Genomic DNA, 17594 nt, shown 5'->3' with positions numbered 1-17594 from the left:
TGACACTGGAAACTTTATGTCTGATTTGATGATTCACAAGAACTAATCCTTTTGTTCTACCTGAAGATCACTTCATGCCTTGTTTCCATCTACTCTATAAAGGAATTTTGTAGGACTGTTATACATTTTATTGTGTTTTATGCAGTATGCTATGAAATTTTTTTCTTCATGAAATTGGTAAAAATTCAAGAAAAAGACTAAAACCTCTTAGGATATAGGGAGTTGTATCAGGAAGGAATAGAGTATTACTGTTCTGTTAACAATGAAAATGTTATTTGAGAACACTGAGAAGCCATTTATCATCTCTCAGAACATTAAAAAATGCATAAACCACCTAGAGAACACTAGCTTTTAAAGAAATCTTAACTAGTCTTTGTTGACTGTGCAGAATTTTCCAGTACTTGACAAAATGTCTGTAAGACAGAATCAAAGGGTGAGGACTGTAAATGTTCTATTAGAAAACAGATACAAAGTTTCTTTTACCTGTGAATTCATAACTTTTGCTATAGAAAAATTTAGTTTCAGAATTTTCTATTTGAACTTTTACTATCAATGCCATTCAATTTACCTTAAATACTCGGGAGTAGTAATCTTCTTTTCCTTTTGTTTCTCATTATGTTTCCAGTGTACATTTCCTCAGCAGTCTCCATCTTGAATGAAGCTATAGAATCTGCTAGTCATCTTCCAAACACCACTTAAATTTCAGGTTGCTTCTACACATATTTACAAAGACCCCAAATTCAGCAACACTTCTCTTCTGTTCTCCCAAGCACCAGTCTTGATGACTGGTGCAGTTAGTTTTTTCACCATTTGTCATTTTTTATATATTCCCATTCCATTCCCTCCACTTGGAAGGCCCCATGTGACATCTCCAGTAAAACTGCATCTGACAGACATGTTCAGAAAAGGATTTCAGTGATAACCTTTACATGCTGCTTTGGTAAACCTCAGGTTCTGCTCAGTATAAGTCTATTAATTCTTTCTTTTTTTTCTTTTCTTTTTTTTTTTCTCCTGATACTTCTTTTGATCCATTGCTTTACTTCTGTGTTGTTTCCCATTTTTTTTGGTCTATGGTTTCTCCTCTTCTTCTGCACCTGAGCATCTTTTCCCTCCATTGTTTTCTTTCTCTGCCTTTCCATTCCTGTTTTGAGATTCTCAACACACCTGCCACCTACCAGTCAGGTAGGAGTGATGGTTTTGTGCACAATGTGCAACATGCTGAGAAGTGATGGATGCACACAAAGTTGCTGGATTAGACTGTGATCACTGAATCTGCCCAAGCGGGAATGAGCAATTGACACTACCAACTGAAAGAGTGGTCACAGAATAAAAAAGCTTTTAAAACACAGGTTTAGCAAGTGAGTATATTTGTATGCCTTCCCTCAGAAGAGCCTCCTGGCTTTTTCCTAATATCAGATTTTATTTTTTATTGTTAACATCCCAGATGTCTTAAGATCTGGAAGTCTCAGAATGACCATAAACTTTCTCTGTGACTGTAAATAGTTGTCGGTTCCTTTGTTGTTATTCATTTTCTAAAAAGCTGACATCATAGCACATTCCTCCCTTTCACTTTCTCTCTCAGTTGTTTGTACTGATATTTCTTCAAGACAGCTCTTACTCCTCTTTATTCTAAAAAAAAAAAAAAAAAAAGTAATGAAAATAAGCTACTGGTATCAATTGTGATGTCTAAATGGTATAATAATCCATACAATCTCTTCAATAATTTATATTTTTTCCTAAACTCCATTAGGATGTCTAACTCATAAAAGTGAATAATTATGATATCAAAACCTAAGCAAACCATAACAAAATAAAAATGTTACTATACCCAGGTAACTTAAAATCAAACCTATTTTTATTTCTCCCTAAGTTTCACGTGGGATGTAGACAAATGTTTCAATTCATGAGAAGTAGTATTATCAACCCAGTGGGAAACCATTCTCACTCACAAGAACTGACAGTATTTTGTAGTACATACCCAGTAGAAATAAGTATTAACAAAGATCACACAAACTAGTTGTAGTTTTCCAGAAATCTGTATCATTCCATAGCAAGATTCAAACTTTTGTGTTCTTTTCCTTAGGTGATGTATTTCCAAAATTGTTCTGCATTCTGTAACGAATCAACTACTTCCACAAAAGACTAGGTACCATATAGAAATAGAATAAAAAGGAATCATAAAATCTGACCAGATGAGCTTCATTTTATACTTCTTGTAGCTTAAGTGATTAAAGTGGAAACAAAAATATATGTAAGGCAAAGGAACAGTTCATTATTCTCAGGAAGTGACAGTACAACTAAACCTACACAGGGAATTTATTTAGTTGATAGATGCTATGTCCCAGTTCTAATGCCTGCTTACTAATTACAAGAAAACCAGCTAACCCCCTGAGCCAATTAAAGTGATGTTGAAAGACTTGTTAGTAGACTTCCTTTCATTTTAATCCTATTTCTATTGTCTTCCACTTCTTATGAAAGTCAGAGAAAACTTTATGTAGGAGGCTTGGGTAAGAAGAAAATAAAACTTCTGTTAAGCAGGAAGGATCCAATTGACTTCAATATGATTAGGATTAGGTCTTGGGATCTCTTATTTTAGTCTTACAAATTCCCTCTAGCAAATTAGAAAGGGATTTATTAGGTAATATTCAAAACTCAACTGGTTATATTAAAAACTCAGCTGGGCATTACCCTGAGGAACCTGATCTAATGTTGGAGCTGGTCCTGTTTTGAGCAGGTGGTTTGAACAGATGATTATTAGAGACCTTTCTTAAAAAAAATCAAGAAAAAACTTAACACTCAAGAAAAAAAGTCAATGACTCTTATAACTTGAACATGAAGTATTATTTTCCACATTTTCATAGGGAGAAAGAGAAATCGACTCTTCTGAATGGCAGCTTCTAACCTAAATTTTATATTATGCCATCTTTCTCTTATTTTCTGACTTTCTCTATACTAGCATTATTTCATGTTTCATGCTCATGACAATCAAAGCAGCATGATACAATAATTCTTGTCCTCATTATTTTCAGCTTAATTTTCTTTAAGAGCTACTACACTCATAAAAGTTTTAATTTGCCTATTGGCATGATGCAAAACTTAAATGTGATAGTAAAACAGATAACAACAGATGATTGGCATTAAATATGCAAAAAAGTCAAAGTGATTACCCTGGAATGACTTGACCAATGAAGCCATTGGTGGCTTATGCCAACCATCCAAGTTAGAAAGCAAAAAATAGTGAAAATACTATGGCTTGTGGGGAACTTCTACTCATTGTAGTTTTATACCCTGTGGGAGTCCAAGCCTGCATTTGGACCATTACATACACAGGCCAGTCCACCAGCAAGGACTGGAGACATTTAGTGGTCAGATATGATTGCCCTGGTCCTCTGGGTCTGTGGTAGGGATCCTGACTGGACCAGAGGGGTAGGACCTGCATTGGTGTGAGTGTGTGCTCTGCCTGGGATGTGTGTGTGTCACTGAACAGGAATCTTAGAATAGGAATCGCTATCCACCTTTTACACTCATCTTGGTTAATAAATAGATCTAAAATTTTATGTCACCGAGAATTGGCATTTTATTCTTGTGACTACCTAACTCCTAAATTCTATCACTTTAAATCTTGTAGAACAAACATTGCCAGTGATTTCAGCTGCTGCTCAATCGACAGACTACTGAATTCATTCCTTTTTTCACTCTTAACTGACTATTATGAACCTACCAGATAGCAGAAATGACCATATAAAACCTTAAGGTTTCTGTCTACATTGAAGAATCAGATACACATATAACCGCACAATTCTGTGTGGCATCTAGCAACATATGCCAAAATCTCTGCTCTTCTAGATATCTGGATCCCAAAGAGGACTCCAAAGCAACAGGATAGTACTGCAATTTGTTATTTTTATTCAGGTACACTCCTACAGTACTTAACAAATCGCAGTTAGATTTTACCATCAATTTTGCACTAATGAACATTGACAAACAGGAGATTACTCATCCTGTCATATTTGACAAATGTAAGTCATATAATTACGTGAAAGAAGTGTTAGTAGTTGTTATCGGCCTGTTTTCTATGCTAGCAGTATAACTGTGGCTGTCTTGAATTATAAGCTGATTTCCACTGTCCCTTAACAAATTTTATCTTACCTGTCATTTGAACAGATGCACTTCCTGTAGCACATGTGATTCTCACACTGATGGAATGGGGAAAGACAATCCAGTGTCACTTTTTGAGGCACAGTCATACGATTGTCAGGACTTTTTAATCTGAGGCAAAACAGGTTAAGGAGTCAAACAAAACCCCATTGGAAGAATTTATTTTTTTGTTATTGTACCTTAGATGATAGGCTTAGAGGATGCTTTTACTATTTCTCATTATAAATAGTATCATCTTCTTTCCAGAAATGCATGGATGCATTTAAATTTTGACTAGTAAAGAGAAGGTGTTCAAAATATACACCTTAATCTGGTTTTATATTTCAGGATTTACAGAAAAACTGCTAACTATGTAATGAAGAATACTTGTAACAAATACTTAGGAAGAACTTTTTTTATTATTATTAATTGAAGCAGAGGTAATCAATATTTATTTCCCTCCCTATTTAGCATAGTCTCTCAATGCATTTTTTATGAAGACCCATATTTCATTTCCAGTAATTTTTCTACGTTGTCCAGTAGTCACTGACAAATTTGTCAGAAGAAATGCAAAAATAGGATGCTGGAAAAGTCTGCATATTTTTACTTGCCCCAGTAGAGATTTTGTTCTCACAGAGATTATATCCTGACCCCACCCTACCATTTCCCCATCCTCAAAGAACCATTTTATTGCAAAATCAGGTTAGTATAACTTTTTCTAAAAAGGCACTTTTGATAGCTTCAGCAGAAATAGCCTTTTTCTTTGAACACTATAGTGATAAATACTCAGCAGTTATAAATCAGTATTAAGTGAGCAGAACTAGGCCTACATATGTTATTGCTGAACACTTTCAAATTCTCAATCTGAATTCTAAGTAACTGGAAAAAATGACATAGGAATGAAGTCTTCTCCATTCTGCACCATTTTTCCAGTTTTCTCAACCCAGACTTGACATCAGTGTAGTATAGAGGAAAATTATCTCATGAGCAGTCAGTCCTGAGCCTCTCCGGAAGCATCCTACTGACTTGGCTCCCACAATAGTTATTACAATGGGGAACTCTGTATCATGCACTTTTTTTTCCGCCCCCTTTTTTTTTTTTTTTTTTGGTTGGTTGGTTGTTTTTTTGGGTTTTTTTAGCCAAGAAAGAAAGAAACAAGTAATTTAGATCTAGGTGGACATAAATTGTTGACATTAAAAAAAAGGTCTATGGCCATGCTCAATGCTTTCAGTTAATCTACTCTCCAGATGTTTTTGTAGTCTGAACTTGGAACAAAAGTAACATATGTTTCTTAATTACTCTTTTCTAATGATAACATTTGTTCTCATAGTTTACACTAGGGAATGTTTATCAGATTAGTCCCAAAACCAGAGTTAAAACTTTTATAACTGATAGGGCAGAAATTGAAATAAAGAAGGTATTTTAACTAGATTGGCTCTCTACTAGCAGATTGGAACTGCATTTATAGTCAGACTCCATGCCGCATGATATATAGGGCATTTTGCACAGCAGATGGAATACAATCTAAATGTAACAGATGAGGAAGAAGGCAGATTTTTCTTTGCCATTCCAATTGTCCGAATCAGTTTTTCCAACAAGGCATTCTGAATAAGTAACAGTGACTGAATCATTCATATTTTTCTCAAATTACCTAAGTAAAAACTAAGAATACAAGAAGCAGCTCTATGATCGCCTCAAGCTCTCCAAAGAAAACTGTAAGGAAAGAAGCTGCTGCTACTATCTCATTTCAGTGAGCCTTTTTCCCTGAACTAATAATTTGCATTTTTACATAAATCTGTAACCCTCCTTTCAGAGCCATGAAGAAAGGAAACACTGCATCATATTTACATTCTGGAAGCATACTCAGCTTTGGACAGGCCTATCTACACTGCTGAATGCATCCTGGACAGATGGATCCATGACTTTGTCCCCCACTGCTTACCTTAAGGAACAAGGTAGCAGATCTGCAGTCTGTATCCTTGCCTTTGAGTAATGAGTTGGCACAAGAGAGTATCTCAGTTTTTTATAGTTCAGTCTATGACCACGTTGTGGTTTAATCCCAGTAGACAGCTCAGCCCCACACAGATGCTCGCTTACTCCCCCCCCCAGCAGGATGGAGGGGAGAATCAGAAGGGTGAAAGTGCAAAAACTTGTGGGTTGAGATAAAGACAGTTTCATAGGTGAAGCAAAAGCTGTGCATGCAAGTAAAACAAAATAAGGAATTCATTCACTCCTTCCCATCAGCAGGCAGGTGTACAGACCAGTAATCTGTAAACCTGCACCATAGGTTTTACACCTTGTCAGTAAAAAAGTTGCAGTGTTATTATTTGTCCTTTCTTGTGCCTCTGACTGCTATAATTCATGTCTCTGGTTGTTAACTCTGATCCTCAGAGCTGGTTATGAACACTGGTCAAGCAACTTTGCAAAAGTCTCAAGTATTATATGATTTTGCAACTTTGATATTTTTTGAGTTTTTTGCTTGGTTTCTCAGTACAAATCATTGCAGTTTGCTACCTGCTATTTTTGGTTTTGTTGCACACTCATCCAGTTAATTAAAACAAGATTTTTATTATTATTAGATTTTGTTGTTCTTAGAACGGATTTCTAACATTCTGTCTTATTGTTTTGCAATAATATTTAATTTTCTGTCCACCCCCATACAGCGTGCTTTGAAATTAGTAAAATGATGAAATGAAAGGAAACTGATGAAAGAAACACTTGATTTATGAAGTGTAAATCAGTCAGGAGTGAGTTTTAAGAAAACACTGTTGACAGTATATAGAATTTTCTGCTACAGAAGGTTATCAAAAGTAAAAGGAAAGCACCAGAACATCCACAGTTATGATTGCTGCAACTTGACCAGAAAAATAAATGTGCAGTATCAGTAGATCATCCAAAGTAAGCTTGCAAAGAGTAGTCCTCTTACTTTGAAAAGTTACTTCAAGAAATAAAAATTTTCTTTATGAACACTGATATTGTCAAGAACTCAGTGTGGTCATGTGAAGGTGGTGTGTTCAAGGCAATCCCACCTGTAAGTTTTCACAAGTTAAGCAAGGTCACATGCTCAGTACTTGAACAGAAGCCCTCTGTCAATGTCATTAGTAGCTGAGGAGGGGAACTCTATCCTGTAAGTCTTTCAATTCTGAAAGAGCTGTCAGGCAACATTTAAAGAACTTCTGCTGTTTCTGAGGGTCATCTTTCAGATGGAATGCAAAACCTATGTATTGATGGTACACAGTAGTTAAATATCCCTTCGAGGAATTAGCTTATTAACCTTGTGTCCTGGCTAAATCCCAATTTCAGCAATTAAAAATTTGCTTTCTGAAATTCTCTCTGCAGATTTAACACAGTACATGATTAATAAGCTCCTGTCTTAAACTGCGGTTCTCTTTTTACTGAGAAATGTTTAAGGGCAGTTGTGTTCCACTCTAGGGATGAAGAAATGGATTCAGATCTCCTTTTTCAGGAGGTACAACAGCTGCTGTTTAAATAGAAGATACCAACATGAACATCATCTTCATACCATAAGAATCAGAAAGAGTCTGCAAAGTTTTTAAAAAACATTTACCATGTAATCTCAAAGGAAAAACAACAAAAGGCTAATAGAAGCAACAGTTTGATTAAAAATACTAGAGTTTTAACTGCAAAATTGTCATAGCTATTCCATTTCTAAAATCATACCTGCATTATCTTTACATCTTAGAACAATAAAACCCAGCAGAATCAAAAGGGTAACTTGAGAATAAGTAGTTCATTCACTTACACAAGAAGGATCACACTGATTATGTTTTCTTTCTTTGCATCTACTTTTTTGTAATACAGTCAAAGGAAAAGAGAGGGAGGAGACAGGAGCAGCTATGTCCCAGTTTAACAAGTTATGAAGTTATTTGAAAGAGCATACTGAAACATTCTTATTTATGAAATTTCTATTTATGTATTGGTTTCATTTGAGGAAAGAGTTCAGTTTATGTGACTGTCATATTTTATTAAGTACCACACTCTGAGTTTATTTCTAATTCCTCTCTGCATCAAATTAAAGAGGACACACAGTTATAACTTTGATTTCTTAATTTCATGAAAATTACCCAGCCAACACCTAGTGTCTTGAACAAATGAATATGTCAATGGTTGATTGCAGATTAATGATATATTCTTTAAAAGTGTGGCAATTTCTATTAAAATTTGGTCCAGTAAGAATTTAGGATGTTTAGTTAAAAAATAGGAATATTGAATTTATTCTTTCAAACTTTCTTAGCACACATGGCTACTTCTTATTAAACATCCTGAGAATACTTAAAAACTCTTAGGAGAAAAAAAAAAATCTGTATTCTGGGTTACAGAATTGCTCCACTGCTGTGTATAGGCTGATCTTTCAAGCACAGCATGAAGTGACTGCTAATCAAATGTGCCTCAAGGCAGTAGACACTAAAATATTAAAGCTGGTTTATTCAGGGTCTCTCAATTTTTTAATTTAGTTTTGGCTGGTACTAAATCAAACTGCCTTTAAAAGTATTATTTAATACTTTTACTTTTTTTTTTAATAGTTATTTTAATACTTTAACCCAAAGCATTAACAAAGCATCCATTATGATCCAGATTTATATAATTAAAATATATTTGAAATTTTGGAAATAAATAGAATAATTTATCAAATCTAATCTGCATGATAATGCCACTGTATATAAGGAATAAAGATGTATACGTCCTCTGTGTCTCTTGTGTGCTACTAGTGGGTTTAGTGTCTAGAAGCCAGGAAGACTGTAGATACTAAGCTGGGAAACACGAAGAGTAACTCATCTTTATATTCAAGATGTTAAATGAGATTCTGACTAAATAGGTTTGCATACCTAGTAGATACAATCTTTAAGCACCAAAATAATCTTTGAGATGTGATTCTTGAAGCACATTGCACAACCTGAGATTCTACCATACAATGCCTCCTTTGAGCTGCAAACTCTGACCTGCAAACTCTCTCCAAAATAGATATTCTTTTCTCTAGTCCTTTCTACCCAGTCATTGATTCTAAGAAATTAATCAATGGAAGAGTCCACTATCCCTCACAACTTTCTAGTTAATTTTGCCTGTCTTAATCCCCTAGACATTGCTTGAATTTCTGCTAAGAGATTATTCTACCTATTATCAGATATCTCTTTCTCACGTAGGGATCGGTACATTAATCAGTTCACCTATTTGTCTTATCTTGAATAAGTTAGATTTCCCTAGATGTTTTTACTATGGCACATTTTCCAGAAACACTCTTTTTGGACCATTTTTCAACTATATTCTTGAACTGTAAACACCGGAGCTAGGAACACAGTCTATGCACCTATCACTGTACCTAGGATTTTCATCTCAGTCCTACTCTTGCTGTTATCCTACAGTCTTCCAGGACCAAACTGACCTAAAGTCTTGTGCTTGAAGCTTATGCTTAACCAGTTATACATCACAGTTTATACTTATATATCATTGCCTCTGCATTACAGGGTAGTCTCCCTTTTTCCCTGAACTTCATTCCCAAATGCTTTCTACACTTTCTCCTCAGTTGTATAATTTTATGCTACATCTGACAGCCTGAGGAGTCCCTTGAGTTCTGGCTTAACAGATAGATCACCATCATCGTTTTCATGAACACTAGTAAGTGTATATTTTGCACATACTGCTGCAATCAGATACTTGAATTACATTATTTTTAGTAGACTGGTCTTTTAATAGCCTGTAATGTAAAGATTATGGAAGTGGCTGTGCTAAAAAGTGTCTGAGAACTCCTACTATGAATTGCCAATTCAAAATCCTCTAAGCACTCATGAACGTAATACTATCTCTTAATCCCAGTCAATTTTCTACCTGAATATTTACTGAATACTAAATGCATATGCAAGTCAGTGGTCATGAAAGTAAAGGAAGATGCAGGACATAATACATATGTTTTCCTCCTTGTCATTGAATTACTATATGACAGAGACAGCTGTAAAACTCGCATAAGGATTGGGTTGATATAAATTGAATATATTCTTTTAATGATATCCTCATATAAATATACACAAAATTTCCAGTTGATTTTGGGCCACTTTGCATTAGAAACACACAGATACTAGATATTTGAAATGATTAGTCTCTTTCTTGGTATTTTAGATCACCAGTGAGCCAAATTTACAATAAAGGTGAGCTCTTCCTTACTGAAAGATCATTTTTCCTTGGTTTCATAATACAATCCTATAAAATTTCCCAATCTTTCCTCAACAGAATATGTAGCTTGAATGCACCATAATTAGTAAAAATAATAGTTGCTTGCTGCAGGTGAAGAAACCAGATTTTCTGTGTGTATGCATAATTACATTATTGGTGATTGGTTGGCTTTATTATAGTTTAAGTAAAATGTTCCAAATTTCCCTAGTAAAACAACCTAATATAAAACCTTTGTAGCTCTATGTGTCATAGATATTTCTGCTGTCACTTCTCCTGAATGAATTATCCTCTGTTGTTATTTTACAGATTAAATTGCGTTTGAGGCAAGGAAACACAGGAGTGGGATTTGCACTGTAAGCAGAAACTTTGTAAACATACCAAGTAGAAAACTCAAGCAAATAAAAGAGAGACCAATCAAGATTTATAAAAACATTTTAGAGCCTTCCTAATTTTCTCATTGCAAAAGGTTTTATAAAGTTTATTTCTAAGAAATGCAATTCCCTTTTCATCCTTCTTTTCCCTTTCATTCTTTTCCCTCAAGCCAATATATCGATAGTGCATATTTCAGAAACATCAAATTTTACAACACTGCCAGTGTCTGAGATTTCACACTAAAGAATCAGTATAAAAAAGAAAACAGCAGCTAAAAAGTAGATAGATAGATAGATAGATAGATAGATAGATACTAAATCATTATTCTTCAACCTGTAAACTGAATCTGAAACAGCTTTGCCCATGAGTATTAGCAAAATAGCTTGAGGGACATGGGAGGTGTTGCTTCAGTTCTTTACCTCCAAATTTAATTTATCTTCTGCAGTATCCATCTCATCTCATTTTATTATGCTTTGTAGGATATTTACAATTACCTTGATTCCTCCCATCATAAACTGGATGAAGAATATTTCTCTGTACTTTTAACAGAGTGGTTCACAAAGTGAAGGCTATTGAATAAAAACAGGGGTGATATAATTAGGCTTGCTATTTTAATAAAAAAGCTATCAAACTTGTAATGTGAAACTCTCATTTAACAAAGCCACCTTCAAATCATTTCCTCTCTCGGTAATTTTTCTGATTCTAGTCCCACTCTGCAGACTGAAGAAAGTTTCTATCCCTGAGACTTTTGCTGTGGTCCCTGAGTTGCAGTGTCTTGGTGTATGCTGGTGTCAATGGCACGTGTCAAGGAATGTCAGTGATTTCTGATTGCAATTACTGCTTTATACAGGCTAATAAACAGCCCTTTAGTTTAATGACTTCTAAAACTCTCCTTTTATTTTTCACAGTTATTTGACATTCTTCAATGTACGTTGAATATACATAATAATGTACCTTTCACTTGACTGTACATTCTGTATCAATCTGCACAGTAAAACCACATATTGCACAAATATCTGAACAGGTTTATTTCTGGGTCTTATCTGAAAGCAAGCAGAGTAATTAAACACCTTGGAATGCCAGTTGGTTTAGGCTGACTGATTCTCAACTTTTTCTTCTATAATATTAATTTGTACATCTAAATTATATATTTCTATATACATCTGCACTTCTATACACATATTGTGTATGCTCATATCCACAGCTGAATAGGAATGTTTTATGCATAACTGAATTTCCTTCTGCATTGCATACTAACACTTTTTTTCAGCTCTCCTACCTCTCATATCACTAACACCAGGGCCATTTAAACTCTAGGATATCTGGAAGATGGAAATTGTCTTCATAATACACCTGTGGAAAGAACACATCAGTTATGTTAAAAAGAAATGTTGAAAATCTTAGTACTTGCAGCACAAGCTACTCATTTACTGCTCTATTTTCCCATTATACTGAGGAATTCAACACAAGCCAAATTCTAAGCTGAAAAGTAAGACTCACTTGCTCTGAAAGAATAATAAAATAGTCTCTCAAATGTAACAAAGACTATATAATACTATATAATAGAGATTATTATAGCTAGGCTGATGAAGTATCTGCCTCTCTAATACTGCTTGCTATAGCTTTCTCATAGTATTGCTGAAGCAGTAGAAGGCCTGCAATTAAAGAGCAAATGTGTTAAATTTAAAATCTTGGTTATAGACAAAATGGAAATAAACCTTATATGTAAGGCCAGGAACTTATTATTGGTATAACTGAAATCTTAACAGGAATTTGAGTTGGACCAGTTCTATTACAGAGAAAGGAAGAAAGGAAGAAAAGAAAGAAAGTAAAGAATGAAAGGAAGGAAGGAAGGAAGGAAGAGGAAGGAGGGAAGGAAAGGAAGAAGGGAGGGAAATAGTAATGCAAAAGAAGTATAAACCATAAAAATACAGTTTAAATTGTTGAACACATGCTTCCTAGTAGCCTCCCCCTTTTCCCTGATGCTGTCTATGTTCACTCTTCCACTGCACCTCTGTGTCCTAAGGTTGATGACTTCAGACTGGCAGAAGACAAGTGTTACAAGATGTCAGCATCCCCAGGTCCTTCACCGGGAGGAGTATGATATTCTTTCTCATTCTAAGAGCCACTAGCGGTCATTTTCAAGCATTTGCTAACATGTTCTATGACTTGGTCTTCCTTCATTCATCTGCAGTTCTGCATTACAACCAAATTTGTGATATGCAGAGTGCCTTAGGTATGTTGAGTATGTGTTCTTTGCCCACTTTGCAACCCCTAAAACTGGTTTTGCTCAACACGCAGGTCAGCATTTCTTTGTCTAATCTTTGGGTGATCTGCTTATAGACCTAAGTACTCCAATGCGAGACTGTGTCCCATTTTTAATCACCCCATCCCTGTGCTCCTCTACATACCATCCCGTGTTCCCACTCTCAATGCTCCCTCAATTGTACTGTGTTTATACTCCTCTACACGACAGCAATATGTTAGTCATAAATATTCTGTTCAACATAGAATAACTACTTTTCACTACTATATATATAGAAAGTTATGGTTCTATGTACTGGGTGTGGCTGAGATGGAGTTAATACTCCCCATAGCAGCTCTCGTAGCACTGTGCTCTGCATCAGTAGCTAGAAAGGTGTTGATAACACACCAGTGTTTTGGCTACTGCTGAGCAGTGCTGGCACAGCATCAAGGCTGTCTCTCCAACATTTTTGCCCCCCCCTCAGTGGCAGGCTGCGGCAGGGCAAGATCTTGGGAGGGGACATAACCAGGACAGCTGACCTAAACTAACCAGATATTCCATACCATATGACGTCAGCTCAGATATAAAAAAGCTAAGTAAAGGGAGACGGAAGGGGGGCATTTTTGTCTTCCGGAGCAACCACTACGCATACTGAAGCCCTGCTTCCCAGGAAGTGGCCAGACATCACCTGCTGATGGGAAGTAGAGAATAACATCATCTGGTTTTCTTTGCTTTCATGTGCAATCTTTGCTTTCACTTTATTAAACTGTCCTTGTCTTGACCCACGAGCCTTTTGTTATATTTTCTCCCCTCTGTCCAGCTGAGGAGGGGGAGTGATAGAGCGGCTTTGGTGGGCACCTGGCTCCCACCCAGGGTCAACCCACCACATTCTACCAAAGAAGCATAAGCAAAACAAGAAAGGTAGAGCTAGATACTCATTAGAAACATTGTTCAGCACACTGAAATCGAGCTCCATGAAAATTAGGACAAGTTCAGACAAAGTAAGCCTGACAAGCCTCAGTCCAGAGTCCTTGGAAAATCAGTAGAAAAACTGTGGTTTCTTACTGCCAATGACAATAAAATTGACTTGACTACAGTGTACAAATATGGCCAGGAAACAGAAGCAGGGATGAGACAGTTAAGGAGTCATAATCCTTTTACACGCAGGAATATGCTGAATGTAGGAGCAGATACATAAAGACTTGATGTTACAATTTCTCAGTGGAAATGGCAGATCCCATTGGGTGATTACACAATAAAACTTACAGAAAAAGTTCTGTTCAAGGCAATAGATATTAACAGTATAATGTAACTGGAAAAACTAATTGAATGCATGTATGCATGTTGTTGGGTTTTTTTATTTTCAGGTTTCTATCTGTATTTTTCCATTAAGCTGGAAGGTGTTTCTCTCTTTTAATACAATCTTCTCTGATTAGTGCTGCAAGAATAAACTGGAATTTGCAACACCTCTGATTTTGTATGTGTAATGGTCTGTTGTTAGAAGGTTGGATGATTACACTATTAAGCATTTAGGTCTCCATTCATTTCCAGTATTAAAAGGGCACTTTTTTTTTCACAGTCTAGCTAAGGAATATTGGTTGATCTGCACTTGAGAAGAGACAACATCTTACTAATTAGAATTGTTTAAAAAAATTCCGTTTCACTGAACAGGTGACCTGCACTTATTAAACATTTCTCTGTTGATTTGAAAAATAGCTATGATCATTTAAGCATGATTATACAGAGCTGTTTTCAACACTTTATTTTCCACAACTAGTGCTTATAAGGGCTAAGGAAAATTAAGAAAGGCCATTACCAAGGAAAGCTGGACAGACTGAGCAAATAGCTCTATACATCAATGAGTTCAAATACTTTTGACTGAGTAATCCACAACATGTTTGCAATCTAATACTTAGGGGGGAGGAGGAGGAATTGATTTTTGAGAAAGGGTGTGGAAGAAATCACATACATACACATTCACTTTGAACACTCTTTCAGGAGTTAGGTAGAACATGTCATCAAAAAAATATCCAATATTGGAGGAGAAACTTTAAAATATCAAAGAAATAGTATTCTTTTTATTATGTGAATTCTTACAGAAATGCAAACATGTAGAAAGGTAACTCTTTTAAATAGGTGAAATGTGAGTAGCCTGACAGTCACTTGTAAATTACCTGTAGACAATAAACTGTTCAGCATTAGAGAGTTTGACACAAATCATCCTATGGAAGCTATTTTAGTGCTGAGTGCTAGATATTAGCTATACACCCTAGCAATCATTAGTGGTTTGGTTTTTTTTCCTCCGGTGTTGCATTTTACACTATGGAACCATTAACACTACAGTTGATAAACAACTCCTGAGTGGACCAGAAAGTCTTATTCCAAGGCTCAGCAGCTGTAGTGTGTTGTCATTGTGTCTTGTTATTTTACCCATGAAACTTTCAATTTCATCACCTTTGGGACCCAGAGAAGAGATATTTTTTATTCCTCCTTAGCACTCATTTTCTCAAACAACAATATGAATAGTACTATTAAACTATCATTTGGTGCAGCACCACTGCTGTTTGCAAAGTTTCACATTTTAAGTAGTCACAATGAAAGCTTTCAAAGAGCAGGGTCAGCTCTTGCAAAATCAAACAATAACAATATATGCACAGTTCTCCAGAAATTAGCATCTATTTCTAATTCTGAATGTGTTCTTTTGACTTTCCTTTCAGCAAAAGACTGAGGTTAAAGTGCTTGCCTCATTTCAGTGTTCTCTTTATTCTTTTTTTTTTTATTCAGTTTAACAGGCTAAATACAAATATGATTCGGACTCCTTTCAGGGTGCTTTATTATTTTGACAGATCTCAAGCAGCATCTCGGATCAGCAGCAGCAGTGTCGTAGCGGTTACATGTTCAACACAGCAAACTGCTTAAACTCAAGCACAATACACTACAGCCCACTGCCTGACATTGCTGTGCCAAAGGTGTATCAGAATGGAGACAACACAGACAATCAGATGTTTAACTGCAATTTTTTTTTCTTGGAAATCCATTTCACAAAAGAAATTGGGATAACAGTGTTAAGATAATACAGGGGTCATGTTTGTGGGGGTTTTTTTCCCCCTCTAAACATGAACAAGTCTGTTCCTGTTGTACTGTGAAAGTGAACTTCCACATTGCTGACCTGAGTTCCTGACTTGGGCTTCTTCTGGCATAAAGATTGCAAACTTACACAATTTCAGTGTCCCTATTCAATTTGAAGTTTGTACAAGATATTTTGGGCCTTTCTTTTCCAAAATGAAGCTTTTAAAAAGGTATGATTCCTCACAGTATACACAGACCTATTTAATATTGGCTGAAGCACTGCTACTTTTTGAGAGGCCAGGAATAAAGCTATATAGTACAAAGGAGGATGTACTACCTGAAAGTGATAGTTATTCAATCACATTCAATTGCTTCTTTATATTACTTCAATGAAAAAGCTTATTGTATCTTTTCACCATCCCAATTGGGCTTGAATTAGAGATAAGCTAAGTTCTTTGAAATATAAAGTGTATAAGCATAGGTGAAAGAAGCAGCTCAATGTTGTTGGCTAATGTCTTTCCGAATAGTGTAACTAGTAGATGCATGGAAAATCTACCTTGTATTTTTACCTTCATTATTCCCCATCTTGAGAAAATGAATCAGACATCTTAATGACAGTCACTCTTCTTTAGGGTGGAATAGGCAGCAAAGAAGTTGGAGGAAGAAAATGTGTTGCAGATGAAACACCCAAATAGCCAGAGCAATTCTGCTGCAACGTGATGAGTGTGCAAAGCAGTTTGCTCACTACACAGACCTGGAAGCACCATGTCAAGCTGTGCTGTGCATCCCCACTCATTGTTTTAGGAGCAAAGAGTGGAATAACCAGCCACTGTGATAGTGTTTGGAAAAACCAGATTAGGTCAATTTAAAAGGGAAGTTATTCCTCTATATGTTCCAATGGCTGAGCTCTATTTATTTATCATAAAATATCAGTAAGATTTTTTGCAAGTGATGTGAGACATAATTTCCATTACTTCATTTTAGCAACCAATACATTTAGGAAACCAAGATGAAGTTGTCAAGATTTTTAAAAATACTTTTTATAATAATAATGTTAAGTATGGATGTTATTTAAAAATAGTACAGAAACAGAAGTACCTTTTGTTACAAGTTTTATTTTACCAACTATAAAATGTGGGTCTAGTCTCTTAGATGTTTTCATTTAACAGAAAACATTGATCAAAGCCCCTTTTTCTTAGGACCTACAACAGCAAAGCAAGAAATATCTCCAAGGAGGGAACTGCATCATATCCCAATCTGTCACTGAAGAAACAAATTTGGTGTTGGCATGACTGATTTTTAAACCCAAAACTGGAGGGGAAAAAGGAAATATTAAAATCAAAGATGGAAAATTATTTTTAAGAAATGTTCAGCTTTCAAACAACACAGCTTGCTATGCCAGAAAAAACATCCCAGGGAAAAATCCTGTAAATGGAGAGTGGGTGATCATCCAAAACTGCCTGTCATCTAAACTCTTATTTGAACATACTATGAGGGAAAGAATAACATGTTATAGACATACAGTTATATTATTAGTATCATATTGGTACCTGTCTGTCAGGAGCTATCCTAGAAAACTGGCATT

The sequence above is a fragment of the Buteo buteo genome, chromosome 10, assembly GCF_964188355.1.
Source record: "Buteo buteo chromosome 10, bButBut1.hap1.1, whole genome shotgun sequence".
NCBI lineage: Eukaryota > Metazoa > Chordata > Aves > Accipitriformes > Accipitridae > Buteo > Buteo buteo.
The sequence above is the reverse complement of the archived record's forward strand: the minus strand, read 5'-3'. Positions refer to the sequence as shown.